General features: G+C 37.2%; 1 protein-coding gene across 1 annotated transcript in view; it reads left to right on the top strand.

Moving 5' to 3' along the window:
* The window catches only part of LMO7 (LIM domain 7), a 192,490-nt gene that overhangs the window by 62,759 nt on the left and 114,172 nt on the right, over window positions 1-15,559 (top strand). The window contains exon 2 of the mRNA XM_029936595.1: window positions 6,640-6,710. The gene's annotated coding sequence lies outside the window, so the exon portion shown is untranslated. The remainder of the gene's footprint in view (window positions 1-6,639; window positions 6,711-15,559) is intronic.

Below are 15,559 nucleotides of genomic sequence, written 5' to 3'. Positions count from 1 at the left end.
GAGCAATTTTTGGATCCTAAACATTTTTTACATGGCTGCTTAAAAGCAATTGAAAAAAAATTTTTTTTAAATTTATTTTTGAGAGAGAGAGAAAGAGACAGAGCATGAGTAGGGAGGAGCAAAGAAAGAGGGAGACACAGAATCTGAAGCAGGCTCCAGACTCCAAGCTGTCAGTGCAGAGCCCGATGCAGGGCTCGAACTCACAAACCTCATTATCATGACCCGAGCTGAGTGAAGTTGGACGCTCAACCAACTGAGCCACCCAGGTGCCCCTAAAAGGAATTGAAAATTTAAACGAGACGAGTGTCTGTTGACTTGCATTAGTGGGTGTTTTGCTGGTAACCAGTCTGGTATGAAGTGGTCTTTGAGAAGTTTCAGATTTAAGTCACATGGATTATGCGGTCAGAATTGGAATGGAGAAAAGATGCAGCTTGGAGAAACGTGTTGCTTACATTGCTGGGAAAAATCATCCAGCCATAGGATTAAAATAAAACCATAAACAATAGAAGGTGTGAGGGTAACTCCCATTTGTTTATTAAATTAAAACATTTCATAGCAACAGAAATGGCTTTGTTGAAATCTGTGAACTTGCACTTATTGCCTGTATGCTTAGCTGATACTTTCTTTCACAAAATATGCCCTTTGAAAACTTCCTGTTGTGGGCTTCTCTGGAGGCTACGGTGGAAAGACAGGTTTGGCAGCGGTGCGTTTCTGGAGAGTCGGCTTTTGGCGCGCGGCTCCACCCTTACTGGGCTCTGGAGGGTGATTAACTGCGCAGGAAGCTTCTCGCCCAGGAGCCGCCTCCTTGGTCCTGTGGCTTCTTCGCTTCTTTCCCATAGGATGGCCCGTCAGCACAGGGGACACCGGGCTGGAGGAAGCACTAGCCTGGACTCTAGGGTGTAGTTTGTTTGTTTGTTTGTTTATTTGTAGAGGGCTCAGCTATTTCTACATATCATTTGTGTACTATCAAGTCGATAGGGCCAGTCTCCGTCTTCCTTGTTTTTGTGTCAGTTAGGGGACTGAGCAGAGGCTTGTCAAAAGTACGTTGAGTGAGATGGGTCCAGGATTAAAGCCCAGGCCTTTTTGTCTGATGTACCTCTCGCGTTTGTTCAGGTAATGGTTTTATTTAGCTGCATTAGGGAAGTGTGGAAAGGGGCACAAAAAAGTTGGAACAAACCAAGTCTTTATAGAAGGCGAGGTGTGGCTGTTTGACTACACGGTGATTATTACTCTTGTTTGTGTTGACTTCTGTTAGCTTACGAGCGAAACACATAGTCTTTATTTATTTAGCTCCTATGAATCACACCGTCATTATGTAAAAGGTATCACACCTCAAATAATTTACTAATGAGTAAGGTTCAAAATTATTGAACACAATAGTAATTGTTAGATTAGAACTCCTAGATTACCTGTTCTTTCAAATTTCTGGAATTTCTTTCCACACTGAGTTATTCTTAAAATAAGCATGGGTTTATATTTTAAGGTATGATTACATTTTTTAACAAGTCACCTTCATTGTATTTTGAGTTCCTTTACAGATTTCTATAATGTTTACAATTTTAGGGATATAGAAGGTAGTCTGGTGGATTTTTTTTTTTTATGTCGTTATTTTATTTTGAGAAAGAGAGACAGAGTGTGAGCAGGGGAGGGGCAGAGAGAGAGGGAGACACAGAATCTGAAGCAGGCTCCAGGCTCTGAGTTGTTAGCACAGAGCCTGACACAGGGCTTGAACCCACAGACTGTTAGATCATGACCTGAGCCAAAGTCATATGCTTAACCGATTGAGCCACCCAGGCGCCCCTCTAGTGGATTTTTATAACGTCATAAATCAGCTTCTTCCTTTAATTAAAGGATGTTATGTCTGGCAAAACAGACTTTTGTTTGTCAGATAAGATGAAACTTATTATCTTCATTCTACAGATGGATAGTAATGGCTGATTATACCAGCTAACATTTGTTGGTGCTCCTCCTGTATCAGGCAAGTGTTGAGTGCTTCATAGTTTATGGCATTTAATTCTCAGTAACCTTATGAGGTGGGTAATTTCTATCTCCATGGCACAATGGGAACACTAAGAAGGTTAATCTGGCTTGTCCAAAGTTACAGGGAAACAATGGCAGGGCAGGAATTCCTGAGCTGGCCTCACCTGGCAGGGGTAGATGCAATATTGTAGGTTTCTTAAGGAATGTGGCCCAGCTAGCCACTATAGATCAAAAATTCCTGCTATAAATTTATACTTTCTTTTTGTGGTTTAAATTTTTTTTATGTCTTTTATTTTTATTTTTTGAGAGAGAGAGAGAGAAACAGTGTGAGCAGGGGGAGGGTCAGAGAGAGAGGGAGACACAGAATCTGAAGCAGGCTCCAGGCTCTGAGCTGTCAGCACAGAGCCTGATGCAGGGCTCGAACCCACGAACCATGAGATCATGACCTGAGCTGAGGTCAGACGCTTAACCAACTGAGCCACCCAGGCGCCCCTCTTTTTGTGGTTTAAAATGCTAGGAAAACCTTTTTTGATTTAGTTCCTTAGGATGAGTCTTAGATGAGTTTATATTTACAGATGTATAATTTGCTAATTAAAAATTTTTACTTTACAATAAACAGATGTTTTGAGTTCCTGAGGGTAAGGTAGCTAGCATATACAGTATGACTATTTTGAAATGCTCATGAAAATGCCCAGGGAATCTCTTAAACCGCTTAAGGATAAATTTTCATTTTATTAATATTTCAAGTGCCATGTTCTTTCTGTCTCTCTCACACATATAATCATTATGTTTATGTATTAAGATTCAGATTTCTTTTATCCAGGAACATTATACAAAATTAATGGAACATTTTTAACTTACAGAGTTCTTTTATATCCAGAACAGTGGAGGATTATTTTAAAGGGCATATTATATGATGACATACACTAATTTAGTAGATTGAAGACAACCGAATTTTTTTAGTTTAGGGAACATTTAGTGTGTGATGCAGTTGGAATACTTTCTTGCTGAGTATTTATAAAATGCTGTGGGTTTTTGGTATTGGTTATATGTGGGTGGATCTGTAATCTTCTAGGAAGTTAACTTTCTGAGCCTCAATCTTCTTACTAGTGAAGGGAAAATTAAGGATTATTAAGTATAAGGAATTTGTGGATTGTGTAGATAATGAGAAAAACTACCTAAGCATAAAAATTTCCCTAATCTTTAAATATAGGAGATATAGAAAATTAACCTAAATCAGGGCACCTGGGTGACTTAGTTGATTAAGCTTCTGACTTCAGCTCAGGTCATGATCTTAAGGTTCGTGAGTTCGATCCCTGCGTTGGGCTCTGTGCTGACAGCTCAGGGTGTGGAGCCTGCTTCAGATTCTGTGTCTCCCTCACTCTCTGCCCCTCCCCTGCTCATGCTGTGTCTCTCTCTCTCAAAAATGAATAAATGTTAAAAAAAAAAAAGAAAATTGACATAAATCTGATGGTTTCTGATCATTTCCAATTTCTTAAAATGTTAATTTGTATATATATTGCCCAAGAAACATCTGTGGTTGTTACAAAAATTGAAATAAGCAAAATTGTATTTAAAAAAGCTGTAATTCTATCATTTAGAATCAATTACTGTTAATATATTTATTTCATATTTATTATATAATACATACTATATAGTTATAGTAATTGGTATACTCCATGTATTCCATAAATTACTTTATAATTAGTAAATTATTCTTTTATTAAATTAAATTAAATTTTTAAAATTATAGAGACAAAGCATGTGAGCAGGGCAGGGGTTGGGGGGAGGGAAGGAAGGAAAGAGAGAGAGAGAGAATATGAATCCTAAGCTGGCTCAATGCTCAGTGCGGAGCCTGATGCAGGGCTCCATCCCATGACCCTGGGATCATGATCTGAGCCAAAATCAAGAGTTGGGAGCTTAACCAACTGAGCCACCCCGGCGCCCCTACGTTAAGTATTCTTTACAAGTAATCTCCTTTCATGACATGAGTTTAAATTTCATGTGAAGTCTGTTTTATGGTTACATCCCAATTTAACACACGTCTTATTGGGCATTCAGGATGTTTGTAATTGTTGCTGTTACATATAGTGCCGTGAAACGATCCTGCCGTGTCTTTGTGCTCTTGTCCTGCAATTTTAGTATAAAGTCCTGGATCTGCACTTGCTGTGTCTCAGACGATGCATATTTAAGACTTCAAATACATATCCCAAATCGCCTTCTGGAATGGTGGCATTGTTTTATAATACCTTCAGTAATGTATAGAATATGCCAGACTTACTTAGAAATCTTAGTTTATCTTTTATATTCTGTCTTCTTTATGAAGACAGTATAAATGGAGTCTGGTTTTATATTATCAGTATTTATTTTGATAAACATTATATATATACATATATATACACAAGAGTACACTAAAATCTATATACCACGATTTTTGCCTTTCTGTAGTCTTTTTGGGGAAAAAAATCATTTTGGATAGTTGGGTTTTCTGAATATTTCTATATATTTTATTATTTCTACTTAATATTCTGAATGTCACTCAACTTTCTTTATGGTGCAGAGATACTCCTTTGAGGGCTAACTATCAGAGTGTGTTGTCAGAATGCTTACTTGAAGGTCAGTGCCTGGAAAGAGGTTAAGCTTCATGGCTGTTAAGTACCCTCAAGTATTTGATTGCATAGCATCTTGGCCATTATAAGCTAATAAGTAGGTGATATTTTCCTTGCTTGAAATGAGTAGATGGGTTCAGAAAGGTTATTTAACTTGCTTAAGATCACACAGCTCTTAGGTAACGAAAGTGGGATATGAACCTACTTTTTTGTCTGACACGAGCCCTTTCTCTTTCCATTCCATCATTTGCTGCCATACCCTCTTGATTGGTCCCTTCCAGGGTCGTTGACTGTCACTCTCCACTGCTATCCATGTGTCAGTAGGAACAACCTTTCTGTCTTGTAACTCAGTGCTTCTAATCAAGGTTAATAAGGGAACTTAAATTGCCAGATTGTGTCAGTGGTGGATAATCAGGTATTGGTGGCTTTGAGGGGCTGTCTTATGACTAGACAGAATGGATTTTGACCTCTGTTTTGGATGTTCTTGGGACTTTTTCGTGCCTTTTTGGCTTTGGATAGGAGTTTTCAGGAAATGAGATGTTAGTGTGTTTTTACTGGTTGAGATCAATTCCCATCTTGAGTTAGTTTTGGATCTATTTGCGGGAAAATTCAAGAGAGTTTGTGCTACATGGGGTACCTGGGATAATCCATGGGCCACTCAAGGTTTTTCCCAAAGGAGTGTACCACTCCATTTAGAGATGTTTTATTGCATTTTTATACTTTGGGTCTTACTTATGTGACTGAGGTCTTTGAGGGAAGAGCTTCCTGCATTTTTTCCTTTAGATCTCGACCCAGTATCCAGGTAAGTGCCTGTAACAGAGACAATCAGCAAATGTTTAATTCATGCAGCATTGTAGCCTTTCTGTAGATTAATGCTGTACATAGGAAAGGATCTTCTACTTCTCGTGTTTGAGTGTATTACCTCCTGGCCCAGGCTCCCGTCCATATTTATAGAACCAGCTTATGAGAAACTAACTTTTATTCTAAAAACAACTGCTGTTTTGTATTTAGTGGGTAATATGTCTAGCGATGGCAATGCTGGGCATCATGGAAAAGATGGGGAAGGCATACAGGGCTCTAGGTGGGCTGCAGACCTAGCAGTGTGAGTGAGGACATGAGGAGGGTTTAGGATTAGGGACTTCCCAAATCAGATTTCCAAGATCGGATTTCCCCTGAAGTGGCAGGTGGAGCGGGGACCCTCGCAGGTGTTGGGCACATGTCTAGGGCTGCGGGTGTCGCTGCTCCTGCAGGGCACTCTGCCCGCACCGTTAGCTGGGGAGCCGGTTTCCGGAGTCATTCTCGGGCCAGTTTTTTCCCACTGGGGCCTCCATTTTCTCTGCTACTCTATCCTCTGCAAGGTCCTCTTTCCTCCCAGCCACTCCACTCTGTAGATGTTTTTCAAGTGGTTTTGCTAAGGAACATGGGTTGTGATAACTGTAGGTGGCCTGTTCATATGTTATAGCCTTAAGGGGGGGATTGTCTGTTTAAAATATGCACCATCTTCCATATCTGTCTTTTATCTCTCTGTGTCAGGATTTAATAGCCTTCTTTCTATGATGTTTTGGTAAAGAGCTCATGACACAAGTAACGTCCATTTCATGAATCTGTTTAAGGAGAGTCATGTCCTCTGCTAGTTAGCTTTGCCATGAAACTTGAGGAATATAAGGATGGGATTGATGTTAGTGATGTGCATATATGGTTGGTATTTGAAGTTTATATTTTAATCTGGTTTTATTTACCCATAGGATTTCTATAGAAAATATATTAGAAATTTAGCTTCTAGCTTTTGGTGATCAACCATTAGATAGTTACATTACAGAAAACTCTTATTGTGGTTTTTTTCTTATTTTTTTATTTGTTCATACTAAAATGGTTAATCTCTCTCTTTGTAACTTACAACCACATGTAATCTCCTATACGGAACAACTTTTGGTGATATATGTACTTCCTTCAAGTATAACATTAGATGCATATTAATTAATCTCATGCTGAATTTGCTTGTGTGTTAACCCTGATTGAGAGAAAATTAATACCCAAATCTGTCTTGCAGGCAGTAACAGAGAAGAATTTTGAAACAAAGGATTTTCGAGCTTCTCTAGAGAATGGTGTTCTGTTGTGTGAGTAAGTATTTAAAGCACGTAAAACATTCTTCCAAAGCAAAGGGGTGTGTGTGTGTGTGCATGTGTGTGTGTGTGTTGTGAGTTGTCGTCACAGCCACCTTAGTCACAGATCTGTTTTCTTGGTAACAAGTGACATTTGATCTCTGCAAATTGACACCCGTACAGTACCAGACAGCAGGAAGGGGCTATCAGTCTCTGCATCTAAAGATAGCATTGGTGAAATATATATTATTTTAAATTAGTAAACAAGACAGATTCTGTAATTTCTTGATGGGCCAGTAGGGGTGGGTAGTTGAGGAGGAAGCTGTGTTACATTGCACTGGCTCTCCCTTACTCTGAATATTCTAACGTATGGAATTGCCTGGCTTGGAAGTTATTAAAAAGGTTTTTTTTTCCACCAATAAATAGTGATGCTTGTAGAGCAGATTTAGGCAGTAGCAAGTTTTTCTTTTAAGCTTTAAGTAGAGGCATTACATTACTGCAACCAGGCTGAGTCACGGGTCAGTCACATTCAGTTAATAGCTTATTGAAAATCGAACCCCGGATTCTGGTTATCACAAGTAAACCCGGCTTCTGGCATGCTAGGTGGTCTGAGGTCTGCATCATATGTTTGGTGTACTGTTTTGTCCTTCTGTGGATGCAGAGTGCAGTTAGCCAGGTCTGTGACCTTTGGGGGTAAGGGAGAGGCAGACCTGGGATGTAATGATGAAGTCTTGGGTGAGGGTGCAGGTTCAGAAGTGAGCAAATAAATTGTAAGAATGTACTTGAGTATGCACACACGTTTTTGAAAGGGCTTAAGTACTCCAATCTAAACACTTATCACATAGGTATTTATGGAATCTGTTCCGAAGCAAACACTGGGCGTATATGTACTTGTATTTAGATGACTTAGATTATCGTCTTAAAAGAACATTGTCTGCAGCAAATATCAGTCAAAGGGCTTAGGTTTGAATCCTTACCCCATTACATTTGGATATTTGAGCAATTGATTTAACATCTGAGCCTTATTTTCTCATCTGTGAAGCAGAGATCAGCATATCTGATCTGCCTAGCTCACAGAGTTGCAAAGTTCCATAATACATACATTAAGGTTTTTATAAACTATCAAACTTCGCATAAATGTAAGTCCTTGCTAGAAAGATGGCATGTAGATAACAGTCTCTCTCTCATCAGCTCTTTTGGTAGATGTTCACACTTTTTTCTGCGTTAGAAACATGTTATAAAGTTGAACCAGATGAAGTTATTGATATTCAACCATTTGTGACCTATAGAAATGTCTATTTCATGTGGTTCAACCTGATACATAATAGAACAAGCATATGAAGAAGGGCCAAGTAAAGTTTAAGGGGGTGTTTCTTGTCCTTTTCTGATGTCACATGTAGAAGTGCCATTGCCAAATAGTGTTTAAACTAATTCTAGTAGACCATGTGGTCAGTCTAATTGGTCAATATTAGGAAATTGTATTAATTTGAAAATTATAAAATTTAAATATGTTCTAATTCATTCAGAAGGTGAAGGGAGAATATGATGGTTGGATGCATGTGATCTTAAAGTTACCCTAGCTATGAGTATGGACTATCTAGAGGTTTTCAGTGAAATAACTTTGTACATTTTAAGCTGTACAAGTCAGGATAAGCATTAGGTAGGAAGTGAGCCTATGAAGCACTGAATGGTTTGTAGACATGTGAGAGCATTTAGCCCAAACAAATGATCTTTTATTTAATGTTTGTTTATTTTTGAGAGAGAGAGACAGAGTGTAAGCAGGGGAGGTGCAGGGAGAGAGGGAGACACAAAATTCAGAGCAGGCTCCAGGCACAGAGCCCAATGCGGGGCTCGAACTCATGAACCATGAGATGATGACCTGAGGCAGAGGTGGACACTAAACTGACTAAGCCACGGAGGCACCCTGGTGATTTTTTCAAAGAAGTCAGTTTGTGGGTTTATACTTCCAGTGATGAATTATTACTTAAATTCTTTTTAGGGATCCCCTTTTTGGGGCATTGAGTGCATGACAAGGTCATTAAACATACTTGAGAGACTCTAGGAGTTTTTAATTTAAAATGCAACGTATGCAAATCTCTGAATGATTTGAGGTGATTTCTAAAAGCCATGCCCAGTCTGAGAGGATGAGCATATTATCACTGAGGATATTCAGAGTTGATGAAAAACTGTTTGGACCGCATGCGTATTATTAGATTAAGCACAGCAAACATCTGGATGCATGTTCAGAGATCTATTGGCTTTAAAAAAGTCACTTTAATTCGCAGCTTCCAAAAGCTCATTCTCAGATCGTTTCCTAGATGGAATAACACCAGTTGGGGGATTTGTGCTTTACCAGTAAAGTCTAATCAATGCGTTTGGTACCCAGTGTTCTTCAAATGAATGTTTTGGTTTTCTTTTTTCAAATGAATGTTTTCCAGAAGTAGCATAAGTAAATATTAAGCTAGTGTAATTGGCAATTGTAGTTTATTAAGGGACATCAAAGTAATGCATATTTGAATTAAAAAAAATCTTTCTCTTAATTGTGAAATTGTGAATCACATTATTTACAGCCACTGGTCATTGAAGCATTTAATCTAAAAGGTGTAATGCTGGGGGAAGAAAGCCTAGGTAACTATACTCTGTATAAATCCATAACTCAGAAAAGCCTAGATGGTTGGTCTGTGAAATGATTGAGCAGGCGTCACTGTTTGATCACCTCCACCTGAGTTATAATGCCTACGAGGAAAGCAAAATCTGATGTTCAGAGTATAGTATTAGAAGCCCCAACTCTTAAATTAATGGTAAATACAGGAAGCTGTCTGTCTTTGAGAATATTTTACCCATAAGAGATCTCAAGTGTTAGCTGAAATATGATTAGGCTATTTTTAAATTTGGAATTCATTTTCTTATAGAAGAAGGCTGACTTCTGCTTGGTTCACTGCCAGGAAAATGGATTCTTGTGAAATACAGGGTCTGCTTGTTGCCTGTTAAAAATCTCCAGGCATCCTAGTTCATTATCACCATTAGAGTTTGGTTTTTATTTTATCTAATTTCAGCCGTCTTTTATTCATTAGTTGTAGTTTATCCTTTTTGAGCTGGGATTCTGAAATATCAAAGTCAAGAGTTAGAGGAAGTGAGCTTTTTATAGCTTCCACGCAGCTGGCAGTATTCTGACATTTCAGATAGTCTAAATTGGGTATATACTCTGCGCTGAGGTTTCAGACAAGATAGACACCCGAGTAATGAGGATAATTTGCCTTTATTGTCTCTTAATATGACTGACTACTGAAGTTCGTTTGTCCTGTTAATCATTTTAGTATCCTGTAGTGTTGATCGATGGTGAGGTCTAATTGAGTTGAGGGCTAAAGAATGAGGTGCTGGTTAAAGCCTGTTGTAGTAATTCTTTTACTGTATACCTTAGACACGTAATCTCTCTTGGCTTTACCAAACAGTGAGATGGGAACAAAATCTAATTTGGCGATTTTTCCAGTAGGAAAAGGATTGACAAGAGTCTGTAAGATAGCTTCAACTTCTTGCTTACTATTGATCATATTCATTAGGGGAATGATTAAGTCCCCTGTCTTCAGTGTTTGTAAGTGTTTATGAGGACTACCTTAACTACATATTTTTAAAAATATGAGATTTGCCACCTACATAAGTATTAATAACCTCTTTCGCTCTGTGGTTCTAGCAGAATTATTCCTCTTCTCTAAACGTATTTGGTTGAGGCATATAGAGCTAGTGATACGAGATGGTAATTTCACGGTTACTCATCTTACGATAGCAATCTTGGAAATACTAAAACGAAAACATTCTTTATTCTCTTTATGAAGTAAGAAGATCATTTGAAGATAATTTTCTGGGTGTGTCTCTGGTTACGTCTCATCCCTGGAATATTGCCAGTCTTTGCTCTGTATCAAGTCAGGCATGCCTCAGAAGTTTATGTCTTTTTAGACTTGGCTCAAATGATTGAGAGAACTATTCCCACATTGTTACCAGGCCTTCTTTCCTGTGGCTGGCTGCTTGGAAAGAATGAATCAAGATGTTCAACCATTTGGTTTGACAAATCTTGTTTCTATTTATGTCTGTCATGTGACCGCTACACTGTCTACCTAAAAGTGACATTATGTTTTGTTAAAGATGCATTCGATAGAAGGATAAAGTGTATTAAAAACAATTCCTGTTATTTTCCTTGGGATACTCAGATGATTGTTCTAAGACATAGGACAAAGTAAAGAACGTTGTCATTTCTCATTAATGCAAGAGAGCACTGTCTTTGGTTAGAGTTGGACACCCTAACATATTGAATGACAGTGACGTCGGTGGGCCTTTGGATGGCTGTGCAGTGTTCCATGTGAAGCCCAGAGGTCCTTCTTTAATGAGGAAGGCTTTTTTTCTTAGAGTTCTTTCTGGTTTTGAGTTTTCTGAAGAGGACAGTGGCTCTCTAGCACACCAACACTATCCACTGATTCTCATCCATATTATAGCCATTTATAATTTAAGTAATAAGATGACTTTGCTTCACTTCAGGTATATGTGTATATATATATATATACGTATATATATATATATATATATACGTATATATATATATATATATACACACACACTTTAAATATACTTTGTAAATATAAAAATAATTATAAGCATATAATATTTATATAATGTATAATATTTATATATTAGTTTATATATTTAAATAGACTTAATTTACATGTAAGTATATTATATATTTATATATGCATATATGAATATATATCATATATTTATATGTCATAAATATATATCATTTATATATAAATTTATATATTTAAATATATTTAATTTATGTATTTAAATATATTTAACTTATATATTTAAACATTTAAATACTTATATATTAACATTAATGTTATAAGTAATATTAATATAATAATATACATTATAATATATAATAGTATTTATAATAATATATAAAGTATATGTAAACTTTGAAGTTTCCATATTGTTTGACAACTCAGTAGTAGGCAAAGATGCAAGTGTGCAAGTTCATAAATACAATTTTAAAATTTTAAACTGCTTTATCTTCATGGCAATAGTTTATGATTGCCAATCTACGTGTGCTCCTTTTAAGAGTCACAGTCCACTTTTTTGTAATTTGTTATCCACGTATAACAAAACATTATTTTAAGAAGATAGTTCATTAAGTTGAAGCCTAGTTTGTAAGCATCGATTTAAAAATTCGCTTCTGTTGTAGTAGTCACGTTATACAGACTCGCTGCAGATTTCGGAGAGGGTTTCTGGTATCGCGGCCTCGGACTTGAAGTTAGAAAGCTTCCGTCCTGTTTCATGAACCAGCATGTGTCATCCACAGGGTTTTCCTGGCCTAAATAAAACCACTACGAGGAGAAAATACAGCATTTCAGTGATGACACCTCTGGAAAGAAATGAGAATGGTGGTTTTTCTAAAATAAAAGGAAGTAACGTGTATGCTAGATGTATGGGATATAAGCAATTTTATTACAGTTGATCAGTAAGAAGTTATTCCGGAAGTCAGTTTTAATGTAATAGAGGTTCTCAGATAGGCACATGGAAAACCGTGTGTTGACTATGAAATAGTCACAGTACGATAATCCTAGCCAGTGTATTGAGAAGTAAATTAAATAAGTATGTTGAAAAGGACAAAATATAATGGTATCACATCAATTAAAAGTAGGACAATTTCCTTATATGAGAGAATCTCTAGAATTTTTATATACCGACAACCATGAGTCATACAATAAGGCGATACCTAAGGTGGTAAAAGCAATAGTGACAAAGTTTAGAACACTGTTTACTTTAGAGAAATGTGTGAGGTTTTCATCTTGGATGTTGAAAATGTAATGGTAAGCTCTAAGATTTAAGAAATGAAATGATAAGCTATATTTCTACGTAGGGTAATAGTTGTCAGTTAATTTATAATTTTAATCCAATATTCATATTAAATCTAGTCAGGCTTTTAAAAAAAAACCTTTTTAGAATTTATTTTTTTGAGAGAGAGCATGAGCAGGAGAGAGGCTAACAGCAGGGAGCCCTATGCTGGGCTCAGACTCTCAAACTGAGATTATGACCTGAGCTGAAGTCTGATGCTCATCCAGCAGAGCCACCCGGGTGCCCCTAGTCAGGTTTTCTTAATGAGTATTATTTTAATGTTCACAGGGAAGAATAAACAGGTGAGAATAGGAAAAATTCTAAAAATAAAAGTTTCTGTGAAATGAGGTGGTCCCAACATTGGCACATGTAACAAAAATGACAAAACAGAGTAATTAAGAACTATGGGTTCTTTATAAATGTATATACTGGGGCACCTGGTGGCTCAGTTGGGTAAGTGACCAACTTCAGCTTAGGTCACCATCTTACGGTTTGTGGGTTCGAGCCCCACATCAGGCTCGTTGCTGTCAGCCTGTCAGAGCAGGCCTGGAGCCTGCTTCAGATTCTGTGTCTCTGTCTCTCTCCGCCCCTCCCCTACTCGCACTCTGTTTCTTAAAAATGAATAAACATTAAAAAATAGATATATATAAATATACATCTAAATATAGGGACAGGGTCCACAATATATTCCTACCCATAGAAATTTGTGATAAAGAGATATGAAAACATGGAGAAGAGATGAATCACTCAATATCATTGTATTGGGATAAATAATTGGTTACAAATGAATTTATAAGCCCACCAAATATCCTAGATTAAGATAATAAAAAGGTGAAAAAATAAAATCAGAGTTAAGGGGCGCCTGGGTGGCTCAGTCGGTTGAGTGTCCGACTTTGGCTCAGGTCAGGATCTCATGGTTCATGGGTTCGAGCCCTGTGTCAGGGTCTGTGCTGACAGCTAGCTCAGAGCCTGGAGCTTGTCTTCAGATTCTGTGTCTCCCTCTCTCTCTGACCCTCCCCCTGCTCATGTTCTCTCTCTTTCAAAAATAATTTAAAAACATTTAAAAAATATTTAAAAAAATCGAAGAGTTAAAATCTTTGGAGGCAGTTTAAAATTCTAAATTTTGAAGGAATGAGGACATAAAAAACAGAAAAAATAGATTTAAATCTATATATAAATAGTGTCACAACATTCTGAGAAAAAAATGTATAAAGCAAAATGACTTAAACATTATCTAGAGTTCAGATAAATTGGTAAGATATATGTTTGAAAACCTTAATAGGCAAATAAGCAAAGGATGTGACTAAATACTTTACAAATGAAGAAACACTACTGGAAATAAATAGAAAATATCTACCTTCATTAATAAATAATTGCGCTAAAACAAGATACTGTACATATATGTTTTAAAGAATATTCATTTATTTTGAGAGAGAGAGAATGCACAGGCCGGGGAGGGGCAGAGAGGGAGAGAGAAAGAATCCCAAGTAGGTTCTGTGCTGTCACTACCATGCCCGACACGGGGCTCAAACCCACAAACCGTGAGATCATGACCTGAGCTGAAGTCTGATGCTTAACTGACTGGGCCACCCCAGTGCCAACACAAGATACTATTTTTTAATCAAAGCCAGTAAATAATTTGAAATGTTACAAAATGATGGCATGTTTTAGTGAAATGGTATATACTCAAAATGATCAATTGAATATAAGCTAGTATAGTTCTGAAAAGCAATGTGGCAATATCTATCAAGTAATTTTGTCCTAGTTTTAAAATTAATATGAATATATATTAGCTTACCATAAAAATTATAGGACTTTTCTCAATAATCCTTGCTTTTGGTAATTGTAAAAAGACTATAAAATGGGGGGAATATGTATAAAGCTTCTTCATAGTGGAAAATATCAAAAACGACTTACATATCTACAGTGTGATAGAGAAATTGGGGAAATCTTGTACATCCCTTAAGAGTGTGGTCATAAAGGGGGCAGCTCTGTGGAAGCGCCTGTAGCAGGAGCTGAGCTCAGTGTGGAGGATGGCGCTGCTGCTGTGTCCTGCACTGAGGTGGGCACTTTGAGTCACCTTGTCACATTCCTTTCCAGACATGTATCAAGAGCGCTGATACATTCTACTTTTAGAATTAGAATATAGGAAACTGTAAGGAGCACAGACGCAGATATGCACACATTTTCACGGTGGCGATTATTGGAGTGAACCCAAGTCCCACCTACAAGAGAAGAGCGTTACCATTCTCATTTCCGGGAAGGGGTGGAGAGGAATTTGGCGATGTTACTTAATAGTAAACAGAAGAACCAGGACGGGAACTCAGAGAGCCCCTGCTAGATGCTTTTTTGCTATCGGTGTGGTTCTGGGACACGTCTCCTTGCCCAGTGAGATGTTAGTGCTGTAACTGTCAAGGTTACTTAAAATAAGGGAAACCAAGCTTTTCTTGGCTCACTTCAGGGATGCTTCGGGAATAACAGTGAGGCTAAATAAGAAGGTTCTATCATAATAAAATTATAATTATCAGGTGTATTGATACTGATTTGCTGCTCTTACACCTTCCCTTCTCACATTTATTGTTAACTATTTATGTTGTATTCTAACTCAGCCGTATTCAATGTTACTACCAAAGGAATTCTAGAAATTAGACTTAGATTAATTTTACTACCAGTCTTTGAAAACATTAAGGTGACCATAAATGTTTATATTGCATGCTTTTAAGGAAAGGTATTAAGCAGGCTGTGTTTTAGCTTATGGGCAAGTAATAAATTGTACCATTTATCTTGAATGTATCATAGATAAGCTGCTATATAACGATCGCCACTTCAGATAGCTGTGAAATTAGGTGATTAACTAGTTGTTACTTAACCTTCTAATTTCTGTATAAGTCTAATTACATGAAATAGAAGTTGGGGTTTTGATTTTTTACTTTGCTTTTCTGTTTGGAGTGTCATTGTAACTACTGTATTGTAAATGAT

This window comes from Suricata suricatta, chromosome 4 (genome assembly GCF_006229205.1).
Source record: "Suricata suricatta isolate VVHF042 chromosome 4, meerkat_22Aug2017_6uvM2_HiC, whole genome shotgun sequence".
In the NCBI taxonomy this organism is placed as follows: Eukaryota; Metazoa; Chordata; class Mammalia; order Carnivora; family Herpestidae; genus Suricata; species Suricata suricatta.
Note: the sequence above shows the minus strand (reverse complement) of the source record. Positions and strands in the feature narration are given on the sequence as shown.